The following is a 27,062-nucleotide window of genomic DNA, read 5'->3' on the forward strand; positions in this document are numbered from 1 at the left end:
GGGGTTGACGGGGACAGAGGTGCAGTGAGGATGCAGGTGTCCCCGAGCTTGCTCTCACTCCCCTTGCTACCCTCCCCTGGGACTCTAGGGCTCACGTGCACTGGGGAAGCCCCCCCACGCTCAGGTGCAGGGTGCCCGCAAGGAGCCCGCCCCACACCAGCACAGTCTCTTTCGGGTGGGACCACAGGGGCTGGTCAGGCTCCCAGTGGGTTCGTACAAGAGCTGGTCTACAAGGCCAGCTGGGAGAGAGCATGCTGCTCGCCCAGCTTCTGTGCAGCACTGCTGGGCAGCCCAGAGGCCCATGCTGCACCCTGGCCCGCGGCGTCCAGCCATGTCACTGCACCTCCACGTAGGGACTTGGTTGCTGTGACTCAGGCAGAGAGGGGCATGCAGGCCCAGGTGCTGCCCAGGGCCCAGAGGTCAGCTGGGACCTGCCCTTCCAGGCCAGATGCTCTCGCTTTGACCACTGGTTAGGCATAGGGACCACACCCGTGCATGAATTTTGTGCACCGGGCCTCTAGTTATTAAATATTACCTTTGTGATCAGAAAAGGTAAGCATGCTATTTTCTATCTGAAAAAATATACACACATAGCTTACAAATGGAAAATGTGGAGCTCTTATTAAAAAGCACATCATTTAAGGGACATTATCTTTTCTAAAACCATCTGAAACAATAGGCAATTATAGCTAAACTGCAATAGGCCACACTAATGAAATAGGAATAGCAAGCGTAGGCAATTCAATAAATATTTATAGTACTTCTTAAGTGCCAGGCATAGGGTAGGAGTATAATTTTTTAAAATTGTATCCAATAATGGTAAATTGATACAACCAGGGACTAGGCACATGACCAATTAGAATTGCTTGGCACATGGGTCTAATAATGCACATCCTCTGGTGACAAATATGTACAAAATGTACAGGTGCTTTGACAAAGAGGAGAAATGTTATTAAGCTTTCAGTGTGCTACTTAAAAAAATTTTGTCGCCCCCTCCCCGCCCTGTCATTTTGACCATTTTAAAGTGTATAATTCAGAGGTTTTTAGTATTTACAAAATGTTGTGCAAATATCACCACCATCTAATTCCAGGAAATTTTCAAACACCCCTACTAAAAAACTCAGTACCCTTAATAGTCACTCCCCATTTCTTCCCTCCCTGCCCCCGGCCCCTGGCAACCACCAATCTACTTTCTGTCTCTATGAATTTACCTATTCTGGACATTTCATATAACGTTCATAACAACTGAACCACACCAGCCAGGGCAATATTGCTTGTTTTTGAACATCACAGACACGGAGTCAATACTGTAGACCAGCACTGCACTAATTTACCCCAGAAGGCCACTTTGTGACTCTGATGGAACCAACGAGGTGTGCCCCTTTTAAAGACTTGTGGTTGGCACATCTGTACCAAGCTCGTCTTCCCAGGGTTTGGGTCCACTCTAACATTCACTATGAAGATAGGGCTGCTTTTGAGAGCAGGAATAGCACACAGGCAATTACTAATACATGTCTTAAGGAATTTAAAAATGACATCCTATTTCAGACCCTGGTCCCCCTTCCCTCTTATCTCCGGTTACAGATTCTTATTTTCACATAATTCTTTTTCCGAACATTTTGCCCTTTTGATTTATGAAATTCCCCATAACCCTCACATTTGTTGAATTCCTGAGGAGACTATGTGAATACCCCATTGTTATCCTGCTGCTGCCAAGTTGATCTTGGTAGGTTTTAATTTCAGGCTGGCCTGATTCTTGTTTTTCTGTTTAAAAAACAAAAAAACAAAACTTTTAAATATTTTTTCTGTTGTCCGTATACCAAAAAGGCTCCTTATTTTAATTTTATTTATTTTTCCTTTTTTTCTTATTGTGGTAGAATACACATTACAACAACTTTACAATCTTAACCATTTCTAACTGTAAAGTTCAGTGGTATTAAATACATTCACATTGTTGTCCAACCATCACCACCATCATCCATCCCCGTCTGTAACTCTTTCATCTTATAAAACTGAAACACTGTCTCCATTTATCAATAACTCCCATTCTTCCCTCCCCCCCTCCCCCCAATCCCTGGCAACTATCATTATACTACGTCTTCTGCTCATTGGTAATTCATATATCCTCTGAAGAAATGTCCACTCAAGTTCTTTGCCAATTTTTTAATTTTTCCTTTGTTGTTCATGTTGTTGAGTTTTAGTTCTCTGTATATTTTGGATATTAATCCCTTACCAGATATATGATTTGCAAATATTTTTTTCCCATTCTGTGGGTTGCCATTTTACTCTATGAATAATATCTTTTAATGCACATTTTAAAAATTTATTAAATTCAATTTGTCTTTTTGTTGTTGTTACCTGTGCTTTTGGTGTCATATCCAAGAAATCATTGCCAAGTTTGGTGTCGTGAAGCTTTTGTCCTAGGTTTTCTTCTAAGAGTTTTATTGTTTTAGGTCTTACATTTAGGTCCTTGATCCATTATGAGTTAATTTTTATAGATGGTGTTAGGTGCGAGTCCAACTTCATTCTTTGGCATGTGAATATCCAGTTTTCCCAGCACTATTTTTTTTTAAGACTGTCCTTTCCCCATTGGTCTTAGCATCCTTTTCAAAAATCATCTGACCATATATGCGAGAGTTGGTCTATGTCTGTCTTTTGCCAATACCACATTGTTTTGATGATTGCAGGTTTTTTTATCAATATACTTGCCGGGGTCCAACCCCAGCAGGTCCAGGGGTCCCCAAAGGTGTGGACGGAGTCGGCGAAGAAGGAATGACACAGAGACAGCGTTCAGTTGATCAGCAGCCTAGCCAGGATCTCCAGCCAAGTTCTGGTCAGGATCTCCAGCGAAGTTCTGGTTAGGATCTCCCACCAGGTTCTGTGTCCATGTTCTCTTGCTAGGTTCTCCAGCCAGGTTCTGTCCAGGTTCTCCAGCCAGGTTCAGTCACCAGGTTCTAGTCAGGTTCTCTTGCCATGTTCTATCCAGGTTCTGTAGCCAGGGTCTGTCTCTAGGTTCTTCAGCCAGGTTCTCTCGCTAGGTTCTGTCTCTAGGTTCTGTGGCCAGTTTCTGTCCAGGACCTTTTGCCATGTTCTCTCCAGCGCAGTTCTTCTGTCTCTAGGTTCTGTGTAGGCTCTGTGTGTAGGTTCTGTGTCCTGTTGTCTTGTTACATCTGTATTTATACCAGTTGATTCCAATCCTATCAATCTCTATTCCAAAGGTTAGGGCGTTTCTTATCTCCATTCCAGGGAGTAAAGATTATGTAGCTTAAGCATGATTGTTCATAGTTAAAGTGATTAATTACCCGCCTGGCACTTAGTTAAGGGGTATTATTCCCTCCTTAACTTCAGGGGAAAATCCCTACCTGGGGAACCTTTCTCAGAAAGGTGACCTTGGTTAAAACACATAGTGCCAAGAAGGTGAGCAAACATATTAAGAACAGTATGCCATATATGCCAGGTCCCTTGAAACAGCAAGGATGGACCGGCTCCCGGCATGTACTAGTGGCCTGGTGCACAGATTCATGCACATTGAAAGGAAATTAATTAGAAGAAATATTTTAATATCACTGTTCGCCCTTTCTCTATAATAGAAGTGTCAATCAAATTCACAATAGACAATGACAGATCGAAATACACGCGTGCTATTGGTGTCAGTGAGAGCTTTATATGTATCGTGCATGCACGAGTCAACGTTTTTGTTTTTTTTAAATTTTTTTAAAAAAACATATTCTATTGATTCTTTAGAGAGGAAGGGAGAGAAATAGAGTTAGAAACATCGATGAGAGAGAAACATCGATCAGCTGCCTCCTGCACATCTCCCACTGGGGATGTGCTCGCAACCAAGGTACATGCCCTTGATCGGAATTAAACCTGGGACCCCCTCAGTCTGCAGGCCGACGCTCCATCCACTGAGCCAAACCGGCCACGGCAACGTTTATTTTTAAGTTGCCAGTGCACGTCATATGTACCAGCCGGTTGGACAGGTGGTCAGATAGACGTATAGTCAGTCACTTAGCCTTTTACATAGAAAGATTTTTATTGATTTCAAGAGAAAGGGAGAGGGAGAAAGAGAAACATCAATGAGGAGAAAGAATCACCAATTGGTTGCCTCCTATATGCCCCCAACTAGAGATCAAGCCTGCAACCAGGGCACATGCCCCACCCCACCGGGAATCCAACCGTATTCTCCTGGTTTAAAGGTCAATGCTCAACCACTGAGCCACACCAGCAGGGCATGACTACAGTATTGTAGTAGGTTTTGAAATCAGAAGGTGTGAGTCTCCAGTTTTGTTCTTTTTCAAAATTGTCTTGGGGCTGGCTGGAGGTGGGCAAAGGAGGGGAAATGAGGGTGTATAATTGTGCACAGTTGTCTCATAGCCTTTTTATTTCTATAGAATCAGTAATGTTCCCACTTTTCTGATTTAAGTAATTTGAATCTTCTCTCTTTTTCTCTTAGTCCATTTAGCTAAAGGTTTGCCAATTTTGTTGATCTTTTCAAAGAACCAACTTCTGGTTTTATTGATTTTTATTTTGTTTTTTCTATTCTCTATTTCATTTATTACAGCATCCAGGAAAGAGCTGTATCCACAGATACACAGTAAATGCTTGAGAAAGGAACAATTTCTTGGAATACTGCACAGTCATAACTTTTGCCCTTCTTAAACCAGTCAGTTGAAAACTCAGAATTAGATCATGGGGAGTTTATTCTGCCAAATATTGAAATTGCCTCTTAAGAATATCAGAAGTAAAAAGGGATAAAAAGATGGCCCAGGTCAGCAAAAACACAAACGGCTGTTTTGCAACCAATTGGAATGGGATAGTCAAAATCCAGAAAGGCTGAGGCAAACCTTCACGGCCTACAGAAATGGCCTCGGGCCACACAGCAGGGAGGAGAGGCACAGTGCAGGTGACAATAAATGGCTCCAGTTATAGAAGCTGCAAATGCCCATTAAGAGATGAACTTAAATGGGAAAGAGAGAGCTTCAGATCGGTCTTTTCAGCCCTATGACAGTGACCTTGAGACATCACAATAATATCCTGTGGAAGAACCTGAGGCCAGGAATCGGATTGCCTCTTACTGGTGGAGCTGGGTGAGTCATTGAACCCATTAGAACCTCTGCTCCATCATCCATAAACACCAAACCCATGACCTTAACCATTGACAGTAAGAACTGTCGGCTAAAATGATAAAACTATAAAGTGCTATCCACATACGAAGAAAAAGGGGTTCGGTAGTAAAAGTGCCAAGACCAGTGAAAGTCACCTCACACGGTGATTTGATCATAAATTCCTCACTGGGCAGGTATAGTGGGTCGTCATGCTCCAGGCCTGTAACTTCTTTAGTAAAAGGTTTATCTTTGCCTTAAGCAAGCCCGGCCCATTGTTCTTGTGCATCTAGGTTAACACACTTTTGAAATGCCAGAGTAATTCTTTTTCAGATCCCTTGAAGGTATAACCACCCACAAGGGAGCACATAATCTTGTTAACTATCCTACAATCCAGTTTCCATCTTGCTTTCTCCCATTTCCACGTAATCTTCCTTAGCTCCTTCCTAACTTTCAAATGCATAAAAGAAGCTACAAAACTTATTCTCTGGGGCACTTGAGATCTCACTCCCTGGCATATGTCATGAGCTTGGCTCAAATCTATATATATAAAAGGCTAAGTGTCCATCCATCTGACCAGTAGCTATGATGTGCACTAACCACCAGGGGGCAGAAGCTCAATGCAGGAGCTGCCATGATGCGCACTGACCATTTAAAAATAAACGGCACCATGGACCTGGTGCAGACAAACTAACACTCAGCTTCCCCCAAGTGGGACACAGGCCCCGCCACCACCCTGGAGCAATACCCCACCAAATCACAGCCAACGCTGCCAAGACCCCATGGCACAAAATGCAGCCCACAGCCCAGCCCAGCGGGGAAACGGTGGCTGTGGGTGCTGGGTAACGACATCACATAGCAAAGCCTGGCTTCCTCTCCCTAGCCAATAGCCCCCTTGGAGTTTCTTTGGCCCAGGAACATGACTTGCTTTATAGCCAGGTGCAAAGATTTTAGTTTAATCAAATGTTTGTGAAGCATTTTCCCGGGCCTCATCTCATTTGATCCTCATAGAAGTCCTGGAGTAAGTAGATAGGAGACCTAGTAGAATACTATTTTCTTTTCATTATCATGACGCAAATAGCAATATTAAAATATTTCTTTTAATTAATTTCCTTTCAATGTGCACGAATCCATGCACCAGGACACTAGTAAACTCATCAAAATTCTCTACTGGTCTGTACGCTTCTTACATTGACGTGGTAAAGTTTGAATTCACCCTTGGAGCCAAAACTTTCTTTTTCAGTATTGTAATTCCATTCTGCTATCCCCAAGTATTCAGTAAAATTTTATGAAATATCAGGTAATATTTTTTAAAGCTGTATTTTGAACCCTAGCCGGGTAGCTCAGTTGGTTACAGTATCATCCTGATATACCAAGGTTGTGGGTACAATCCCCGGTCAGGGCACATACAAAAGAATTAACCAATGAGTGCATAAATAAATGGAACATGTTTCTCTCTCTCTCTCTCTCTCTCTCTCTCTCAAATAAAAAATTTAAAAGCTGTGTTTTGAGAAGTTATGAGACAGGTCTCTTTGTATGTTTCAGGCAAAATGGTCTGAGAGAGAGGCTAGAGCCCTGAGACAGGGAGAACTAGGTGATATGCAGGAAAAAGTGGATGGACAGTTGGATATAAACAACCCAGGTAGAGTTCGTTCATCTAGAAAATTTTTTTTTGAGCCTATACTATGTTCCAGCCTTGGTAGAACATATCGTAAGCCTTCCATAGTTCTAGAAATACTTGAGAAGAACTTGGTAAAAGACAGACTTCCTGCAGCTCAATTATAAAAGAAGCTTGAGAGTTGGACTCGGGCAGCACCTTCACCACCGCGTCCAGCCTGCTGGGTCTCCAACCCTCTCGCTTTCCTCATTGCCCCGGGTAGAACTCTCCAGAACTCTCCGATGTCCTTGGTGTGGCCACAGGAAACAACCTGTACTCCTATGAAGAACCTGCACAGTGGTGAATCACTTTCCCCCTGTTGTCCATATCTGAGTGAATCTTCCCAGAGTTTGAGAGATAATGATGATGCTTGAAAAGGGTTCTAAAGTCAAAGATCTTGAGGTTAATAATGGCAGGAAAATCATCACTTTTTCAAATAATTCTCCTTGGAGATGGTGGAGTTGGGAAGAGTTCTCTAATGAACAGATATGTGACTAATAAGTTTGATACCCAGCTCTTCCATACAATAAGTGTGAAATTTTTAGGTAAAGATTTGGAGGTAGATGGACAGTTTGTTACCATGCAGATTTGGGACACAGCCGGTCAAGAGAGATTCAGAAGCCTGAGGACGCCCTTTTACAGAGGTTCTGACTGTTGCCTGCTCACTTTTAGTGTCGATGATTCTCAAAGTTTCCAGAACTTGAGTAACTGGAAGAAAGAATTCATATATTATGCAGATGTAAAAAGAGCCCGAAAGCTTTCCTTTTGTCATTTTGGGTAACAAGATTGACATAAGTGAACAGCAGGTGTCTGCAGAAGAAACCCCAGCCTGGTGCAGGGACAACGGCAACTACCCTAACTCTGAAAAATGTGCAACAGATGCCACGAACATCACAGCAGCATTTGAGGAAGCAGTTCAAAGAGTGCTTGCTCCTGGGGATAGGTGAGGTCACTTGATTCAGACACCGTCAAGTCTGCACTGAAAGCCCAAGCCCAGCTCCTCTGCTGTTGATTGCTAGAGAGGTTGCCCGAGCTGCCTGAACTCACACTTACGACAAAACACAGGGGAGAGAGGAGAATTAGCGTTTGCAGCAATAGATGTTCTATTCATAAAATTAAACTAACCATATTGCTGCTTCATAAGTGGGAGGGAGAAGGGACACATTCACTCACAGAAGAATCTATTTACTCAATAATGGCACCTTACATTTATAAATTGTTAACGGGTATCTAATATTTAATTTAAATATGTAAGTTACAGAGATAATGAGATGACCAAGACTTTAATTATGATTAAAACAAAACACTTGAGTATTTTAGAAATTATTGTTCTTTTCCTGGGAAAATGCAGGACTACTTTTTATATATGTGTATTTTAATGTAATTAGTATGCTATTCCTGTTTCAGGGGGAAATTTTCCTAAAGCAAAAATGTTGGATATTAAAGATTAAAATCAAATGCAAAAAAAGAAGAAACCTGAGTAATTGTTTTTTAGGAACTAACTTGACATGTTATTTCTGAAGACGTGAGAGATCGGAGCTATCTAAGACTCAGAGGTCAAATGCAGTTGAAGGTTTCACATGGCATCTAGTTTCATCCCACTGCCTTCTGGCATCCATGTTCCCAAGGACAAATGAGCTTTTAATCTCATCAAAGATCCCTTGTATGTAATGTGTTGCTTATCTCTTGCTGCTTTCAAGATTATGATAGGGCTAGGTGTAGCTCTCTTTCAGTTTATTCCACTTGGAGTTCACTGAGCTTCTTGGGTGCATAAATTATTGTTTTTCGTCAAATTTGGGATTTGTTTTGGGCATAGTTTTTCAAATATTTATTTGTTCTGCTCCTTTCTCTCTATCTTCTCCTTCTAAGACTCCCGTTATGTATCTGTTGATAGACTTGATGGTGTTCTACAGGATCTGAGGTTCTGTTCATTTTCTTTTATTCTTTTTTCTTTCTGTTCTACAGACCGGATAATCTCAACTGACCTATCAACAAGTTTGCTGATTCTTTCTTCTGCCAGTTCAACTCTGATATTGAGGCCCTCTAGTGACTTTTTCATTTCAGTTACTGTACTTTACAACTCCAGAATTTCTTGATTGCTTTTTTTAAAAATTTCTATCACTTATTAATCATCTCTATTTGATAAGGCACTGTTCTCATACTTTCCTTTAGTTCTTTAGACACCTTCTAAAATAGTTGATTTAAAGTTTTGTCTATAAAGTTCCATGTCTGGGGATAGTTTCTACTGATTGCTTCTTTTCCTATGCATGTACCATTCTTGTCTCATACTTGTTTTTTTGGGTTTTTTTTTAAAGATGTGTCTGTTCCTTTAACTATTTATTTATTTTATTGCTTTCAGAGAGGAAGGGAGAGGAAGAGAAAGATAGAAACATCAATGATGACAGAGAATCACTGATCGACTGCCTCCTGCACTGCATGCCCCACACTGAGGATGGAGCCCACAACCAGGGCATGTGCCCTTGACTGGAATCAAACCCAGGACCCTTCAGTCCTCAGGCCGACGCTTTATCCACTGAGCCAAACCAGCTAGGGCTCATACTTTTTTTTGTTAAAAACAAGATTCAACCATTTCTCTTGACTAAATGTTCCTGATTGGATTGTTGCTATAAGCCTTTTGTTAATTCCCAGAATTCTAAAACAGTTGGTTTTTGACAATTTTTGCCACTTTTCTCATTTCTTTTATGGAGGAACATCTTTTAAGAAATCCTATTCCACCACTTCCCAGGAATCTGTATCTCATATGTCATTTAGAAGGAGGCTATCATCCCTTCAAAATAAGTTTTTGAAGAAAAGGGGTAAAAGAGAAAAACCCTGCACCTGATCTTAAGCCCCAAATAGTGTTATGAATTGCACCCTTCTTTATTTTTAAAAAAATATGATTCTTTAAAATTAAAAGGACACAGAAAATAACTTTTTTCATGCATAACTTTATCATTTCAGTAGTCGGGGGGGGGGGGAGAAATGGTGTAACATTCCAAAAAAAACCTCAATGAGATGTTATATATTCTGTTTTATAATGTATCTTTCTCATGTAGGAGCATCATGGCTCTTATATTATAGTAATAAAGTTAAAATGACAGTTTGATTATTTACAGTTTGATGGACTATTCTTTTTTTAAAAAATATATATTTTATTGATTTTTCACAGAGAGGAAGGGAGAGAGACAGAGAGTCAGAAACATCGATGAGAGAGAAACATCGACCAGCCGCCTCCTGCACATCCCCCACCGGGGATGTGCCCACAACCCAGGCACACGCCCTTGACCGGAATTGAACCCGGGACCCTTCAGTCCGCAGGCCGACGCTCTATCCACTGAGCCAAACCGGTTTCGGCTGATGGACTATTTTTAAAGTTGAGTAGAATGACATAAACAGATCACATATGTAGAAATCTTTTCTGAGGTATATTTTGGTGTTTTCCTATTTTCTGCTATAAAAACGCATTATACTTTAAGTTGCATTTCTAAAATTGCATTTGCAAATGCTTTTTCCCCTCTTTTTTTAAAAAAAAATTTTAGGTTTAATTTTCTCTATATTTTCTCCATGCTGTTTAATGTCCTGCACTGTAGTGGAGCACATTTTCCTCTCTTTTTGAACAGACATTCTGTCATTCAATGACATCCCCGCCATCATTTAATGTACTATCATTTGTTGTTTATTACATAATGCTCCTTCACCACCCTGAATAGGGAATTCAGAACCAAAGAAGGGAAAGACTGTATCTAAAACTCCTGCAGAGTAGGAATCTAAGGCAGTCCTCCACTCAAATATCCTTTTTTGGAACTCCACAGACCTTCCCTCTTTACCCACATGGGGCCACGTAAGCATCAGGTATCAGGAGAGAGGTCAGACTGCATTAATAATTTTCAACCAGGTCCCTCCCACTCACCACCCACAAGCTTCCTGAGGGCATACCCAGTGACCAGGACAGGAATGCAAGTCCACATCTGTTTGTCATCTAAGACCTAAGTCTCTATCAAGAATTTAGTGGCAATGGCCCCTCCAAAGAGATTGGTAATTCTCCACTGGGAGGTTAGGGGGAGGTCAGGAGTCAGGGTTTTTACCATTTCGGGGGTGGGGGGTAGGGGGGGTAAACTAAAGAATGAGAAAAGGAAGGCATGAGTTCCAGGTGCCAGAATTTCTTGTTAACCAAGCCTGACTAGAAACCAAGAACTCTTAAGTACTAGACTCCTTTCTCTTAATTTGAAAAGATGTAAGATATAGGATAGCAATGCCTATATCTTCATGCCAGACCTGGACTCAGAAGACTGGAACTCAAATTCTAGCACAGCTCTGTCACTGGCATGATTTTAGAACCAGTGCTTGGTCAGACAAAGCCTTGGGAGATATTCAAAATCTAAATCCCACCTGTTTTGTATGTTAATTCCACCTGTTTTGTAGCCATAGTGCATAAGAATGAAGCTTTAAATAGATTAATAGAGTCCAGGTACCTGGTAGAGCAACCTGGGCAGAGAGGTGCAGAGTTCCATGAGAAGAGGGTAGACAATGTGATGCCTCCACCTAGGACACATGGGCTGTGAGACCATCCCCCACTGAGCGCAAAAAGGCAATGAATCAGGGTTCTGCCTAGCAATTGGATTCAAAGGTCAAGACCTAGTTTCATCATGGACAGGAATCTTGGACTATAAAGAAACGTCATCCAGCCCCTAGCTGGTTTGGCTCAGTGGATAGAGTGTCGGCCTGCGGACTGAAGGGTCCTGGGTTCGATTCCGGTCAAGGGCATGTACCTTGCTTGCAGGCACATTCCCAGTAGGGGGTGTGCAGGAGGCAGCTGATCGATGTTTCTAACTCTCTATCCCTCTCCCTTCCTCTCTGTAAAAAAATCAATAAAATATATTTTTAAAAAAAGAAACGTCATCCAATTGAAAAAGAAATTCCAAAAGCTGCATAGGAAGTAATTTACTAGAGTGTGAGGTCACATCATTAATTCCTTATTCAGTAAGCTTTTTTTATTCCAAAAAGATATATAGCATTCAAAATAAATATACTAAGAAAATAAAGACCATAATTTTTATAACTTTGTGTTAAGAATTCTGTGTGTATTTGTTACTTTATGTACTACTAGAGGTCCAGTGCATGAATTCGTGCACAGGTGGGGTCCCTCGGTCTGGCCAGTGATTGGGGCCAGCCAGCCAGGAGGAGGGACCACAGGAGGTTGGCCAGCCACAGGAGGTTGGCTGTGGGAGCGCACTGACCACCAGAGGGCAGCTCCTGCATGGAGCATCTGCCCCCTGGTGGTCAGTGCACATCATAGCGACTGGTCGACTGGTCGTTTGGTCATTTGGGCTTTTATATAGAGACTAGAGGCCCAGTGCACGAATTTGTGCATGGGTGGGGTCCCTCAGGGTGGCCTGCAGGGATGGGGCCAAAACTGGTAATCTAACACCACCTGCAGCTCCTACCTGCCATTCCCACTCATCCGAGCCCTGCTGCGCCTGCCTTGGGCTTGCACCCAGTCAGTCCCGAACGGGAGAGGCTCACACTGCTGCGGCGGCACTTGCCAGCTGTGAGCCCTGCATATGGCACTCATCCCAAGGCGGAGGGTGGAGGGGGGGTACCGGGATGCAATCGGCCCTCTGGGCAGGCAGTGGGACGCCCTTGCCAGCCTGGAATCCAGATCCATCCCACTGATGGTCACGTCAGTTGTCAGAAGCCACCTGATGGCTGCTTTTACATCATTTCTTCCCTGCAGAGTGTCTAGGGAGGGGAAGCAACTGTGGTGCCTGAGGCTGACTTCCAAGAGGCCCACAGCACTGTCAGGATTGTGCCAGTGGTGCCAGTCCGTCGGTGCCTGGCCCATTCTCCAGAGATTGGGCCTGCAGGACTAAGGGAGTGAGTGGCTGCCGCCGGGCTGGTAGACTGCCAGGACGGGTCGGTCAGCTGAGAAGTGCTCCCACTGTGGGAGCGCACTGACCACCAGGGGGAAGCTCCTGCATTGAGTGTCTGCCCCTGGTGGTCAGTGCACATCAAAGCAACCGGTCCACCGGTTGTTCGATCGCTTAGGCTTTTATATATAGAAGATAATCTTCACTGTAATTTGGTCTATACAGAGTAATAAGTCACTCTCAAGATTCCAATTAAAATATGTCACTAATTGGTTTATATGTTTTTTAAGAAAGGTGGTTTGTTTTTTTTTTTACTGATTTTGTAGGGAGAAAGGAGAGGGAGAGAGAAACATCGATGTAAGAACGAAACATCTCAGCCAAAACCGGTTTGGCTCAGTGGATAGAGCGTCGGCCTGCCGACTGAAAGGTCCCAGGTTCGATTCCGGTCAAGGGCATGTACCTGGGTTGCGGGCACACCCCCAGTAGGAGATGTGCTGGAGGCAGCTGATCGATGTTTCTCTCTCATCGATGTTTCTAACTCTCTATCTCTCTCCCTTCCTCTCTGTAAAAAATCAATAAAATATATTAAAAAAAAAAAAAGAATGAAACATCTATCAGCTACCTCCACTAACCGGGGATTGAGCCACAACCCAGACATGTGCCCTGACTGGAAATCAAACTGGCAACCTTTCGGTGCATGGAATGCCACAAAACCAACTGAGCCACACTGACCAGGGCACTAAGTAATTGGTTTAGATTTGTGATTTTAAGTAGGAATGTTACTAAGTTTAAAATCAGTATTGGCAGATGACAAATACGCAATGAAAAGAAGCTCAATATCATTAATCACCAGAGAAATTCAAATTGAAACCATGAGACACCACTACACACCTTTTAGAATGGCTAAAATTAAAAAGACTGACCATATCCAGTGTTGGTAAGGATTTGGAGGGACTGGAACTCTCCTACACTGCTGGTGGGAATGTAAAATGGTACAACCACTATGGAAACAGCTGGGCAGTTTAAGTTAAACATACACCTACCATATTATCCAGTCACTCCACTCCCACACATTTGCCCAAGCGAAAAAGAAATATATGTCCATACAAAGACTTGTACACAAACATTCATAGCCGTTTTATTTACAATCACCAAAACTGGAAACAACTGAAATGACTAATAGGTGAATGAATGAATGAACAAACTGTGGGGTATCCACATAATGGAATACTACTCAACAACAAAAAAGGAAAGAAGTACTGATATATGCCCCCTAAAAAATCTCAAAATGATGCTGCGTAATAGAAACCAGACAAAAAGGGTACATGTTATATGATCCCACATATGTAAACCAGAAAATGCAAACTAATCTGTAGTAACAGAAAGCAGTTCCATGGTTACTTGGGAGTGGGGGAAGCAGAGAGAGATGGGAGGAAAGGATTGCAAAAGGGGAGCAAGGAAACTTGGAGATGAAGGATGTGTTCTATCTTAATTATGGTTTCATAGTTAAGGTTTCACGAGTGCATACATATACATCAAAACTTATATATTGTAGTCCTAGCTGGTTTGGCTCAGTGGATAGAGTGTTGGACTGCGGACTGAAGGGTCCTGGGTTTGATTCCAGTTAAGGGCATATGCCCAGGTTGTGGGCCCGATCCCCAGTAGGGGGTGTGCAGGAAGCAGCTGATCAATGATTCTCTCTCATCATTGATATTTCTCTCTCTCGCGCGCGCTTCCTCTCTGAAATCAACAATAATATACTTTAAAAATTTTTTTAAAAACAGGAATATAGGAACGTTTAAGAAAATTTAAGAGCCAGCTTAATTTATTAGATTTACAGGAATTATTTAAGTATTAGGAATGTCTGTTAATCAGACAATTGGAAGTAGTAAAATAATTAAAGGAAGTTGAATGTAATTTAGAAATTCAATATAAATTTTTCAAATGAGTTAAGTTTTCAAATGAGATTCAGTATTATTCAAAAGGGCCCTTCAAAGTGATTAAAATTTTCTAAAATCATAAATAGAACAGAAAGATTGTAGGTTACACTTAGAAGCAAAACTTGGAAGACTAGCCATTAAGAACTAGGTTTCAACTTTAATAAATTGAAAACCAATTTTTTTTTTCATCCAAAGAAACTTCTGAATAATCTTTGCATTACACAAAAACCCAGGGGTAGGGATGGGGTGTGGTGACAAAAAAAAACCCTGCCCAAACATGTCACTCACCTGAAATTCATCAAGTCAATCTCTCTGAATCTGTTTCCTCATCATAAGAAAGGAATGTTTTCCAGAATAAGTAATACATTTATTATTAACTAGAGGCCCTGTGCATGAAATTTGTGCACAGAGTGTCCCTCAGCCTGGCCTGTGCCCTCGGGTGATGTCCGACTGCTGGTTTGCAGGAGGCGACTGGAGGCAACTGGCAGGGCACTCACTGGCTGGCCCCACCCCCCAATCACCTTCGCCAGTCACCTCCCTGTGTCGAGTGTCTGCCCCCTGATGGTCAGTGCATGTCATAGCGACTGGTCATTCCCCCATTCAGTCAATTTGCATATTAGGGTTTATTATATAGGATGATTTAATAATATTAATAAAACTTGATATTGATAAACAGCACATCAGTTAGCAAGAGCACTAGGAGAAGCATACAGTGGTGGACAAAATATAAGAGATTAGCAGCCTGATAGCACTCCGTAGTAACTGCAGCCTTTCCCAGACCCTGAGCTGGCCAATGACAGACATACAAAAGATGACATATTCTCAGAGACTAAGCATGACTCAGCAGAGCCAGATCACGGAATTTTCCCAGAGGTTTCAGCCAGGGATGGATGTCATCAGGAGAGGAGCTGCTACACATGGAGACTGGCCCCATTTCACACACAGCTGATGGAAATGTACTTAAGAGCAGCTTTGAATTCCCTACTCCCTACCCTCTTCTCTGGCCTGTAAGAAAGATAAGGAGTAAGGGACAACAGCAATGACAGGATGCTGGGATGACCTGGGTTATACCTTCTCGCATTTTTAAAAAAATAAGCTCTACCGTCCCAAAAAAGCCCACCCTGGCCCCCATGGCTTAGTGGTTAAAGTGTCAGCCTGTGCACCCGAGGGTCCGCAGGTTTGATCCCCAGTCAAGAGCATGAACCTGGGTTGCAAGTTCAATCCCCACTCCCTGTCAGGGTAAGTGTGCAAGAAGCAACCAATCAAAGTTTCTCTTTCACATCGATGTTTCTCTCTCTTTTCTCTCTCCCTGCCCTCTCCCTTCCACTCTCTGGGAATCAATGGAAAAAATATCCTCACTCCTTAGGTAAGGATTAAAAAAAAAAGCCCACATTCAGAATCACCAAGGAGATATAGCGAAGGAGGAGGGCAGAGCAGAACCTTCCACGGGAGGGTCTGAGTGTAGTAACCAAGCAAAACCCCAAGGCTCAGCAGGGACTTAGAGACTGAAGACCAAACAAACTTCAACAAGTTAGATGACCTGGGAGAAGGCAGCCCTTCTCGCCACCAATTTTCCCTTCCTACTGATGGATTTGGTGGAAGACACACAAGGGGGTAGGGATCCGAATATTGAATCCTGCCAATCAGCCTTCTCCGGAGACGGATCTCCGTTTCTCAGCTCCATAAGATCGGTGGTTAGAGACCTTCACCCAACTCCCCACCTCTCCTCCCAGGGATGCAAGGAAGAGCAATAACATTCAACTCTATCAATGGAGAACAGGAGGATGAGATAAGCAGAGAGAATAGGGCAAACTCAATTGAGGCTGCTGCTGGCCCAAGAGAGAGCTGTGGGGACATCTCAGAAAGGAGAACAACTCCTGGGTCAAGAAGTGTCTCCTGAGGAAAATAGCTACTCTGGGTAGAAACCCAAGAAAAATTCCCCAAAGAAATCTTCACCCTGAGCCCTGAACTCGAGTCTGGGGAGAGCTGTCCTTGAGCAACGAAGTCCCCAGGGCAGCGGGCAGAGGGTGGAGGTGGGGCGATGCTAGTCGGAGAGCTGGCTGGAATGTTCCCTGGGACCAGCACAGGAGACAGAACTGGATCATCAGGTGGACCCCGGTCACACGGGCAATGCTGCCTGAGCACTCCGTGAGAGAAAGAAGGGACAAGTCCACCTTTACCCCTGTCACTGTGACGGCAAAGACTGAGGTCCGTGTGAACCGTGCCAAGTGTTTTCACAGCCAGCTGACAGTCAATAGCCACAGCTTCCCAGAGTCCCTCCCCACCAGCCTGCTTTCCATGCTGACTCAAGGGGTCTGCGCAGAGACTGCCCGGCCCTAAGATGCTTCCTCGGGTCCTGAGGAGCCTTGCCACCCTCCCCATGACCCGCGTCCCAAGTCACGCCCTTCTAGAAGTAGGGCTTCCTGCTGAGGCTGACCAGTTGCCAACTGGGGCCAGCGAGGGACCCAGATGTCATTTTCCAGTAAAAACCAAGAAAGACTGGGAACAGACAAGGACTGCTTATATTTTCCAAAAATCAGAGCTTGGACATTATTATGTATTGCACTTGATAGCTGACGTGCCCGGACTGCTAACCTGGATAGCTGCTCCTGAAGGAGACCCACCCACCCCACGACCTGGATTCAGGCACAGGACTTACCCTCGGGTCTTGTCAGCTCAAAGAGGCAGGCGCAATCTAAAGTAAAAGAAAGAGAAGTGTTACCCTCATTTCTGCAGCACTTCCAAGAGCACCTAGGAGTAGCAAGAACAGAGATTCAGAACCCAGAGGACTGTTACTTTGCTTCCATCAAGGAGAGTGGATGTGTGTGTGGGGGGGAAGAGGCACCAGGAAAGCACCCCAGCTCTGCTATCCAACGCCTGTGCTCCACCATTGCTGCTCTGCCACTCACTCCCGTAACCACTGAAAGCCTGTTTCCTCATCTGTGAAATGGGAATAGTCACAACACTCATCTCACAGGATTCCTGGTCACACAAGCGCAGCCCTGGCACCACGCCTGCTGGAGAACACAGACCTTAGCCAATGTGCTTAGTAAGAAGCATTTAAGTAAAACCCTTTTCTGGCACTCACTGCACAAGAACAAGAAGTTCTAGAAACTTTATTGTTTTATCTGAAGTACTTTTTCTTCCTGTCCAATTCCATCCTGCCCCAGGCCGACTTTCTCCGCAGAGCTGTCTCCAGTCCTTCAGAGCTGAGCGCTCCTCCAGATTAGATTCTCCGAGCCCACTTCCTATCTCCCTATGCACTTGACACTAATTTTTGTCTTATGTGACCGAGAGCTGATATGTCTCCTATTTAACCAACTATTTCCTCAGCCCACGTCGGTGGGATGTGACCACTTCGGGGAGTTCACGGGCCACACCTGTCACTCAGCTCTAGTCACTGGTAAATCAAGAACAAAACGGAGCCCTAATCAGTTTGGCTCAGTGGATAGAGTGTCAGCCTACGGACTCAAGGGTCCCAGGTTCAATTCCGGTCAAGGGCATGTACCTTGATTGCGGGCATATACCCAGTAGGGGGTGTGCAGGAGGCAGCTGATCGATGTTTCTCTCTCCTCAATGTTTCTAATTCTCTATCCCTCTCCCCTCCTCTCTGTAAAAACAAAACAAAACAATAAAATATATATAAAAAAACAACAACAAAATGGAGACACAGACCAGCAAATCATCAAAGGAACTGAATCCATGATGCCCTGGTAGATTACGTCAAGGCTGAAAATGAAAGTCTGGGGTACTCGATTCAATAAAATATTTATTGGGCTTATACCTTCCATAGGCACCATGTCAGAGGGCACAGGCTCTGCTCCCAAAGAGTAGGCTGAGAGGGACCCATGTAGGGACCCCAGCCACACAGTCTCCTAGCTGTGTAGATTCTGAGGGATTTGGTCTACCCATAGCTCCTCACCTTTAAATGAGGAGCTAACAGTTCCTCTGTTATAGGGTTGTTGTGTCAATCCAAAAAGACATGTAAGGGGCTTAGCAAGATCCCTGCCACCACATAATAAAAGGTTGGCTTTTATGAATAATAAATCATTACATATCATTATTATTAAAAGAGAGGAGCCATGTCCAACGGAATACATTTGGCAAGGCTTAATGCAGGAAAGCCCGCAGAATAACTGATAGGATAAGGCAAGAGGAACAGTCCTGCAGAGAACAAGGGCACCAGGGACAAGAGCAGAGGCGGGACAAACACTAAGAAGCAAGTCTGGGGCCTCACATGAGGACTGAGGCAGACAGAAGAGGGTACCTGTTAGGTCAAAGGGAAGAAAAAGCCCAATAGGTGAGATCATATCTTCTCACTCAATAGGTGAGAGGAAAGGGCTTTGTGTCATTTCCCATCTCCCACCATCAGGCCCTCCTCCTTTCGAAGTTCAGCAAAGAATTCACGGCTGAGACTAGAGGCAGCTAAGACCAAGAGGTGAAGGGATGGTCAGTCAGGCCCAGGTGAGGTTTCGGAGGGAGCAGGCGCAATGCCCCCCAGCTGAGAGGAAGTCTACGGATGACAAACAGCATGCTTTCTGGGGATAGGGAGCAGGGGGCTGTTCAGAAGAGAGTAAGATGCTACTGGGAGGCAGCCAGAGAGAGGACCCACACTAATCCTTTAGGGAAGCGTTTACCTGGGGACGGCGCCCAGCTCATGTGGAAGAGCGCTAGACAGATGGGGACAGGCTGGGTCTATCTAGCACAGGACCCGGGACTAGACTCCTGGAAGTGAGACAAGAGAAAGCAAGGAGGGGGACAAAAGGGCAAGTGGCCTGTACTGGCACATCCAAGGCAGGCGCGACCCACCGAGGCTACAGCTACCAGGACCAGCCTCCCGGAGGGGTAGGTGATCCTCAAGGTGAGACCCGGCACAGACAGGGTCAATGAAGCTGGAGCAGGCTCCAGGAGAGAGATAAGGCACGGAGGGGACTTAGCGGTAAACTGTGGAAACTCTGAATGACAGCCTAATTCAACAAATCAATATTGAACAACCTCAGTGAGCAAAGCTCCCTCCTCAGGGCAGGGCAGCCACTAAGAAGCACAGGGTGCCTGCTCACAAGTGGTTTCCTAGAAAGAACACAGACAGATACAACCTGTTGCTCAGGCCTCCTGCTGGGCCCTCAGAGCCCAACCAAGCGCCCTGGCGCCTTTGGACCCAGCCTCATGTCTGCCTTACCAGCACCTTCTCAAGTGCCCTCACCTGTCACACCTCCTGTAGAGGCCCCTTCAGTGGCCGAGCAGACGTCTCACACCCAACTGAGAAGTGCTCCTTCTCCCCCGTTCCTGCCCCCCGTCCACCTTCCTCAGCCTGCCTCTTGCACAGTGGTTCTCAACCTTGGCTGCACATTAGAATCACCTGGGAATCTTTTGAAGATCCTGATTTCTGGGCCTCATCCTCCAGAAATTCTGTTTCTTTGTTCCTAATGTTGTGGCCCCAACCCATAACAAAGAAACAGAATTTCTGGAGGATGAGGCCCAGGAATCAGGATCTTCAAAAGATTCCCAGGTGATTCCAATGTGCAGCCAAGGTTGAGAACCACTGCTCTTGCAGGTTCTAATAAAACTCACCTCTCCCCCATAATGAAAACTTGGCTCCTCACATCCATCACTGCTTCTTCACTGCCGGCTGCAGTGGAATCAAAGGAAGCTCACGACTCACCCCACCCACAGAGCTTTCCCCTGTCCATCCCTGTCCAGCCCCCAGCCAGTCCACTTCTCCCCTCCCTGGCCTCAGGATGCGGTTTGGCCTGATTTGTGGGCCTCTACTCAACTTCCTCTTCCACGCCCTCCCAGGGGCCATACCTCACCCGCATGGGCTCTGTACAAACACACCGACTTGCTGCTAAAAGTTCCATTTCTTTTTCTCTCCCTCAATCAGTTTGTCAGCATTTCTAGGACAAGGACCTGTTTCATCTCTCACGTCTTCTCTCGGCGCCCAGTCTAGAGATCGGAACAGGGTAGGTGTGCGAAAGAAGGCGAGTTTAAGATGGAGAGCAAGCAGACAGAAGGGCCGTATCTCGGGGTTCGTAGAAATGCTGAGCACACGCACTCCCAGCAGGAGTACTGGCGTCACAGGCAGGGGAAGGGTGACGCGGGGAGGCCAGGGCTGATGGCAGCCGCGGGTAAGGGAGCAAAAGGCAGAGCCTTCCGAGTAGACTCGGTAGCTCCGGTTATGATCTGCCTAATACAGTCCGGACACCTCCCTGAGACTCGGTTTTCCCAGCTGCAGAATGGGCATCAGACGCCCCCGGCACACTTTCTCACAGAATGAACAGGCCACCAGGCGTTTAAGTTCAAAGCTGCCAGGGTCCTAGGACCCAGCCTCACCCCAGCGTTGGTGAGATGAGAAACGAGCTCCCCCGAGAGGAAACGACTCAAGGTGCACAGAGCAGGTCATTCCGGGAGGGACCTTCGTGGCAGGTCCTGAAAGCAAGGCTTCAGCGTCCAAAACTCCTCGCCGCCCCCGGCGAGTGCACTCGGTAAACTGCTGAAAGCGGCGAAAGTAGCGGTTGTGCCCAGCCCCACCTCCTACCCGAGCAGCCGCGGGCGAATCCCTGCTGCTGGGCTCCTCGAGCTTCTTCACCTGAAACTAAATGGGACCGAGAACACTCCACCGGGTAACGAGGAGGCGGACCCTACGCGAGACTCCAGCGAGACCCCTCAGAACCGAGCAACTGCCAGCATGATGCGGAGACCTGGGCTCCCCATGCAGACAGACTCGGGTTCGAACCCTCCCTCAAGGCCCTAGCACAAGGCATTTTCGCGCTCCGGGCGTCAGTTTCTCCATCTGCAAAATGGGCCCGAAAGCCAGAATAAGGCCGCCGCCGATCGCCAGGGGCGCGGGATGGACAAGGCCCGGCTGAGCCCGCAAGGGAGGGGTGCTCACGGAGCGACCGGCCGGGGTCAACGGGGTCCCCGGAACGAGGGAGCGAGGGTGTGAGAGAGGACTGACCCACGCCGACCGTCCCCCACAAGAGGGGGAGGGGAGGGGCGGCGCAACTGGCCTCGCGCACCGCCCGCAGCTGTCTCCCCCAGCCGTCACTCGCGAAGCCCGCGCCGCCTTGGCGCGCACGACCCTTATATAAGCGTCCCCTGCGGCGGCGGCGCAGCACGCCCACCCGCTCCCACCCGCCGCGGGAAGAGGAAGGTGCGCAGCGCGGCGGGCACTTACCGCTTCGCCGCCGCCGCCGCCGCAAGTCGTCGCCGCCGCTGCCGCTACAGACGCTAGCTCCAGTGACAGGGAGCAGCTGCGGTCTCCGCGCAACCAAACTTGCTGCGGTCCACGCCCCGCCTTGGGACTTCCTATTGGCTCAAGCAGCCCAACCCCTCCTGTTATTGGACAATGGTCTCCGTCACTCACCACTCCCCCGTTCAGAACTCCTCCTTACGCCCGCCCGCCCGTCACATTTAAGCCTTGGCGCCCCACGTCAGCCCCGCCCCTCGCGTCCCCGGCGGGTCCCTGGATTGGTGGAGAGGCTGGAAGAGCCCGTCCCTGGCACACCACCGCCCACTCCCTCGTCTACAGAGCCCCACGTGGGCCTCTCGTCCCGGCCGCAGCCCGCAATAGGCGGAAGTGGCCGGTCTCGGACACCTGTGATTGGTTGTCCGCGGGGGTGGGGATGTGCGATTCATTCACCCGAGTAGCACGTGTCTCCCAAAGCCGCTAGCATAACACCGGAGCTCAAGGATCCGGGCTGGATGCAAATACCTGCCAGCGGACGGAGAAGAGGTCGGAGGAACGGGTTTGCGAAGGGCAGGAGGAAGGAGATGGTGCACGGGTTTACGGGACTGTGTCCTTTAGCAACTGTAGGGGTGGGCATGGTAGGCAGAAGACCGTCTCTGTGTGACCTTGGACCAGCAACCTCACCTCTCTGAGCCAGTTTCCTACTCTGCAAGTTGAGGCCACTCAGGACCTAGAGGGCCCCAGAAGGCTTGGTTGAACGGAAAGCTTCATAAGTCATAAGCTGGGCTCTGTGCCAACCAGGAGATAGGGGAGTGGCCAAAACAAAATATATGAGATAGCACAGACGGTAAACAAATAAAATATACCGTACTTCAGATGGTAATCGGGGCGTGGAGAAAAAACCGACCTGCTTCCAGACAGTTGGGAGGATTAAGGACTATGAGAACATCTTGTTAACTAAAAATTGCTAATTGAGCACGGAGAGATAATACACCTCCGTTCTTTTCTTTCTTCTTTTCTCTGACTATGTTGTGCTTGCTGTGTTTGTCTCTCCAATTTCCTAGACTTCCTTCCATCTATCTGGTTGAACTCTAACCTGGGACAATCCCACGTAGCCATTTTAGTAGCGGAAAATGAATTAAAAGCCCAATTCCCCAGATTCCCATACTCATTTGATTAACAAACACCTTTTACGATGGGCGTGGTGCTATGCCTGGGACATAGTAGTGAAAGGGACACAGCTCCTACCATCTTGTCATAGAGCTAACATTCTATTACATGTCTAAGTCCAAGGACTTTTTTTACCTCACAACTTTTTTTATGCAGGAAAGAGTTAGAGCTGTGTGACCTTGGGCAGGTGCCCAACCTCTCTGGACTGAATTTCCTCATAAAAGGGTTTGGACATGTTGGCCATTAAGTCTGTTACTTTCTCGTCCCTATTAATCTTCTAGTGTGTGTGACTTCAACACTTCCTGCCTGCATTTCTTCTCCTGCTGTGCACGTGTATGACGTGGGCCCCTGTGTCACTCAGGAAAGGCAAGGCCCTGCTCTAGGGCTGGCCATGCTACAGGGGCTGTGATGCATTGGCTCAGTCCTGGCTGGTCCTTGTGAACTCCTGGGTCTGGAGCAGAGGGCAGGTAGCTCCACCCCGGTTCAGGTGACTCCCTGGTCAACACCACCAGGTGGAGATCTGAACAAAGAAACTGAGAACTAGAAAATGGACTGTTGTGAAACCAGGGCAGTATGGAATTTGAACAGTTAGCTCAGGCACATACGTTACCTAGTTCACATTAAATTAGGAAACAAGACACCTCTTCACCCAGGCTCTCCTACCTCCAGGTTGAGTTCCCCAGAAGGGGTATTCCATCCCCGACAAAAAAACTCCTGGTGAAAGCCTGGGTGGGAAGTTTCATGTGGCTAGAAAAAAGCATGCCTCAGTGTGGGCTCCTGTACCACTAGCGACAGAATCTCCTTGGATCAGCGTGCCAGTGGAAGCACAGATGCCTGAGCCCCAGCCCATGATTCTTATGCATTTTATTAACCACCAACTCAGATCTTAGAATCACCAGCAGAATACCACTCAAGTCCATTTTGAGGAATGGGGGTCCTTAGAAATAAGCATTGCATTGCTTACTGAGATGCTCCTTGAATGGTCCGTGTTGAGAGGCCTAGAGAAGTTATTACCAAGACTTCCCTGATGATGAAAACCCTCTGGGGCTCTTTAAAACAAAACAGATTCCTGGACTCCCAACCGCTGTGGATTCCAATCCAGTAAGTCGAGGGTGGGGCCCAGGAATCTTTTTACTCATTTATTTATCTTTAACAAGCCCCAACTGATTTTTGAGATCTGAGAAGCTTGAGAAATTTGCCTGTGTTCCTAGGAGGATGCAGGGGAAGCCAAGGCAGGACAGAAAGGGGAGACCAGTCTATGGAGGCCCGGCCAGGAGTCTAGCTCAGAACTGGTTCTCTTACTGTATTTTAAGAGTTTCTCAGGCAAAGAGATAAATTATCAGTTGAAATACACACCGTTTTAAATATGTATATATATGCACAGCCCCTCACTTCATTTCTGGTTGGGCGTGATATCTTCAAGGAAAATTCTAGTGACCTTAACCATTAGGCTTATAATTCTATCTGATCAGTGTGAGGCCCAGGTCTGAGCCATGGCAGGTGGAACACATTTGCTGAGGGCTTGTTGCTGGCCTGGCTCTGAGGGGCTGGACTCAAGGCCCACTACTGACTGTGTCCTTGGGCAAGTTGCTTCACCTCTCTGAGCTTCTGTTATTTCATCTAAAAAATGGGCGAGCCCAAGCTGGTTTGGCTCAGTAGATAGAGCGTCGGACTGCAGACCGAAGGGCCTCAGAATTGATTCCTGTCAAGGGCACATGCCCGGGTTGCAGGCTTGATCCCCAGTAGGAGGCAGCTGATCAATGATTTTTCTCTCATCATTGATGTTTCTCTCTCTCCCTCCCCCTTCCTCTCTGAAATCAATAAAAAATATATTTTAAAAATAAAATAAAAAATGAGGCTAAGCTCCAGAGTGGTGTGAGAGTGAAATGCAATCACAAGGTAAGGCTCCTGGAGAAGAGGGCACACTCCATCCCCATTGCCTACCAAGTTCAGTCAGATTCCTCTTCCTGGCTTTGGAACCCCCGGAGAGTGGGCTTCAGTCTGTCTTTCTAGGTTCTTCTGCAGCCCAAGGACAACCCTGTGTGTTCCCAGGCTCTAGTCACCCGCAGGATCCCACCCCGATCTCTATTGCACCAGTCCTCCATGCTTTTGAGGCTGAACTCCAAAACCACCTCCTCCAGGAAGCCTGCCTGTATTCTCCCCACCCCCAAACCAGATGTGGTCTCCCATTCTCTTCTGTGCAACCTCAGCACTTGGCGTCTATTTTAAGGTGCCTTCCTTCACGTAATCAGAATTTCTCCTTTGTCAGGGATGGAGATTCTACCTGATCCCCTTGGCCTCACTCCTTGGCATTATTGAAACAAAATCTTGTCTGGCCAGTGTGCTCGATGTTTGAGCATCAACCTATGAACTAGGAGGTCATGGTTCAATTCCTGATCAGGGCATATGACCAAGTTGCAGGTTCCATCCCCAGTAGAGGGCATGCAGGAGGCAGCCGATCAATGAATGATTCTCATCATTGATGTTTCTATCTCTCCTCTCCCTTCCTCTCTGAAATCAATAAAAATGTATCCTATATAATAAAGAGCTAATATGCTAATTAGACCGTATGGAGGAACAACCTTCCAGAATGACCAGTGGGCGGGGGCCATGGGGCCATGAGGCAGCTGGGGCTGTGAGGGCCAAGGCAGCCGGGACTGTGAGGGCTGAGCTCCTTGCATGAATTTCATGCATCATGCCTCTAGTTTTAAAATAAAATAAAATACTAAAGATTAAAAAGGAAACAAAATCTTGCCTGTGGTGTGTAGATGAGGATTAATTTCAATGGCTCACTAATAAGAAGGAGCATCTGGGCAGCCTGCCCCATTTGCTGCCTTCTGTATCTCTAAGCCTCACTGCAACCTTCAATGGCACCAGCCATGTAAATCTCAGAACCACCTTAGGAAATGGATACTGTGTGTTTTATTAATTTCAAAGCACACATCCCCCCCATCCCTGCATTTTAACCCCTGAAATGATCTCCTGATAAATGGACAATGGGTATTCTTTATTTTATTTAAATTCTTTATTGTTGAAAGTATTACATATGTCTCCTTTTCCCCCTATTGACTTCTCCCTGCCCACACCCGCCCCCAACACAGGCCCTCAGCCCCCTACTGTCTGTGTCCATTGGTTATGCTTATATGCATGTATACAAGTCCTTTGGTTGGTCTCCATATTCTTTCTTAATGGTATATAAAATAATGCTCCTGCCCTGGCTGGTTTGGCTCTGTGGATGGAGTGTCGGCCTGCAAACTGGAGGGTCCCCGGTTCGATTCTGGTCAAGGGCACATGCCTGGGTTGCTGGCTTGGTCCCCAGTGGGAGGCGTGCAGGAGGCTGCTTTAAGCCACTGAATTGGGGGTAACTTGTTATGCAGCCGTGGACAAGTAATAGTCTCCAATATTTAAGATCAAGTATTTACTCTCCTGCCCTGGGGACAGAGGGAGGAAGGAGAGTTGTGGTTGCTGCTATTCCGCGTATCTGGTTGGCTGCGGCGGAAACTGCCTCCCTGACCCCAGCTGAAAGGTCAGGCGGGCTCCCAGGGGAGGTGTCACGCTGCAGGGTCTGAAAAGATGAGTAAGAACTTGCCAGGTGAGAAAGGCAGGGAGGAGGGGGGAAGGAAAACACACATTTCTCCTTGTCCTCCGGAGATTTGGGAAGTTGTCGTAAAATCACACACTTGGCAAGAGGGTGCTCAGCAGCTACATGCCTGACGCAAGAGCATGATTCACCCCAAGGCTCTTAGCAGTGTGTGAGTCAGCCAGCTCCTCCCTGCGCAGCCTTCGGGACGGTGGGGATTTGATTTGACTCTGAGGGCACTGGAGATTGTGTAATGGTTTTATTGCTTTTTAACCAGGCAGGGGTTTAGCCTTTAGGGGCGTGGTCAGGGATGGAATGAAGAGCCTGGGTGTGGATCTCAGCCCACCTTTGGGACGGGACGGGGCAGAAGGCCAAGGCCCCCTTTCTCCATTCTCCTCTTCACACTGGCTCCGTCTTCGCTCTTCCGGCTGGGAACTGAGCCTGGTGGATGTTAAGAGCCCTTTCATCCCAGGATGGCCTAGAGCAGTGATGGCGAACCTACGACACGCGTGTCAGAGGTGACACGCGAGCTCATTTTTTGGGTTGGTTTTTCTTTG

General features: G+C 46.5%; 1 protein-coding gene and 1 pseudogene across 3 annotated transcripts in view; one reads left to right on the forward strand and one right to left on the reverse strand.

The window, feature by feature from the left end:
- The window catches only part of PC (pyruvate carboxylase), a 67,490-nt gene extending 45,660 nt beyond the window's left edge, over window positions 1–21,830 (reverse strand). Inside the window, exons 1-2 of one of the 2 annotated variants that reach the window (XM_081098469.1) lie at window positions 21,744–21,830; window positions 17,229–17,264 (exon numbers count right to left, since the gene is read on the reverse strand). The gene's annotated coding sequence lies outside the window, so the exon portion shown is untranslated. The remainder of the gene's footprint in view (window positions 1–17,228; window positions 17,265–21,743) is intronic. The other variant, XM_081098470.1, reaches the window with a different exon arrangement.
- Window positions 6,352–7,781, forward strand: LOC308524740 (ras-related protein Rab-9A-like; annotated as a pseudogene). The gene has a single exon. The product of its transcript is annotated as a ras-related protein Rab-9A-like (transcript).
- Window positions 21,831–27,062: the final 5,232 nt, after the last annotated feature.

Source organism: Myotis nattereri (assembly GCF_964212035.1).
Source record: "Myotis nattereri genome assembly, chromosome: 9".
Taxonomy (NCBI): Eukaryota; Metazoa; Chordata; class Mammalia; order Chiroptera; family Vespertilionidae; genus Myotis; species Myotis nattereri.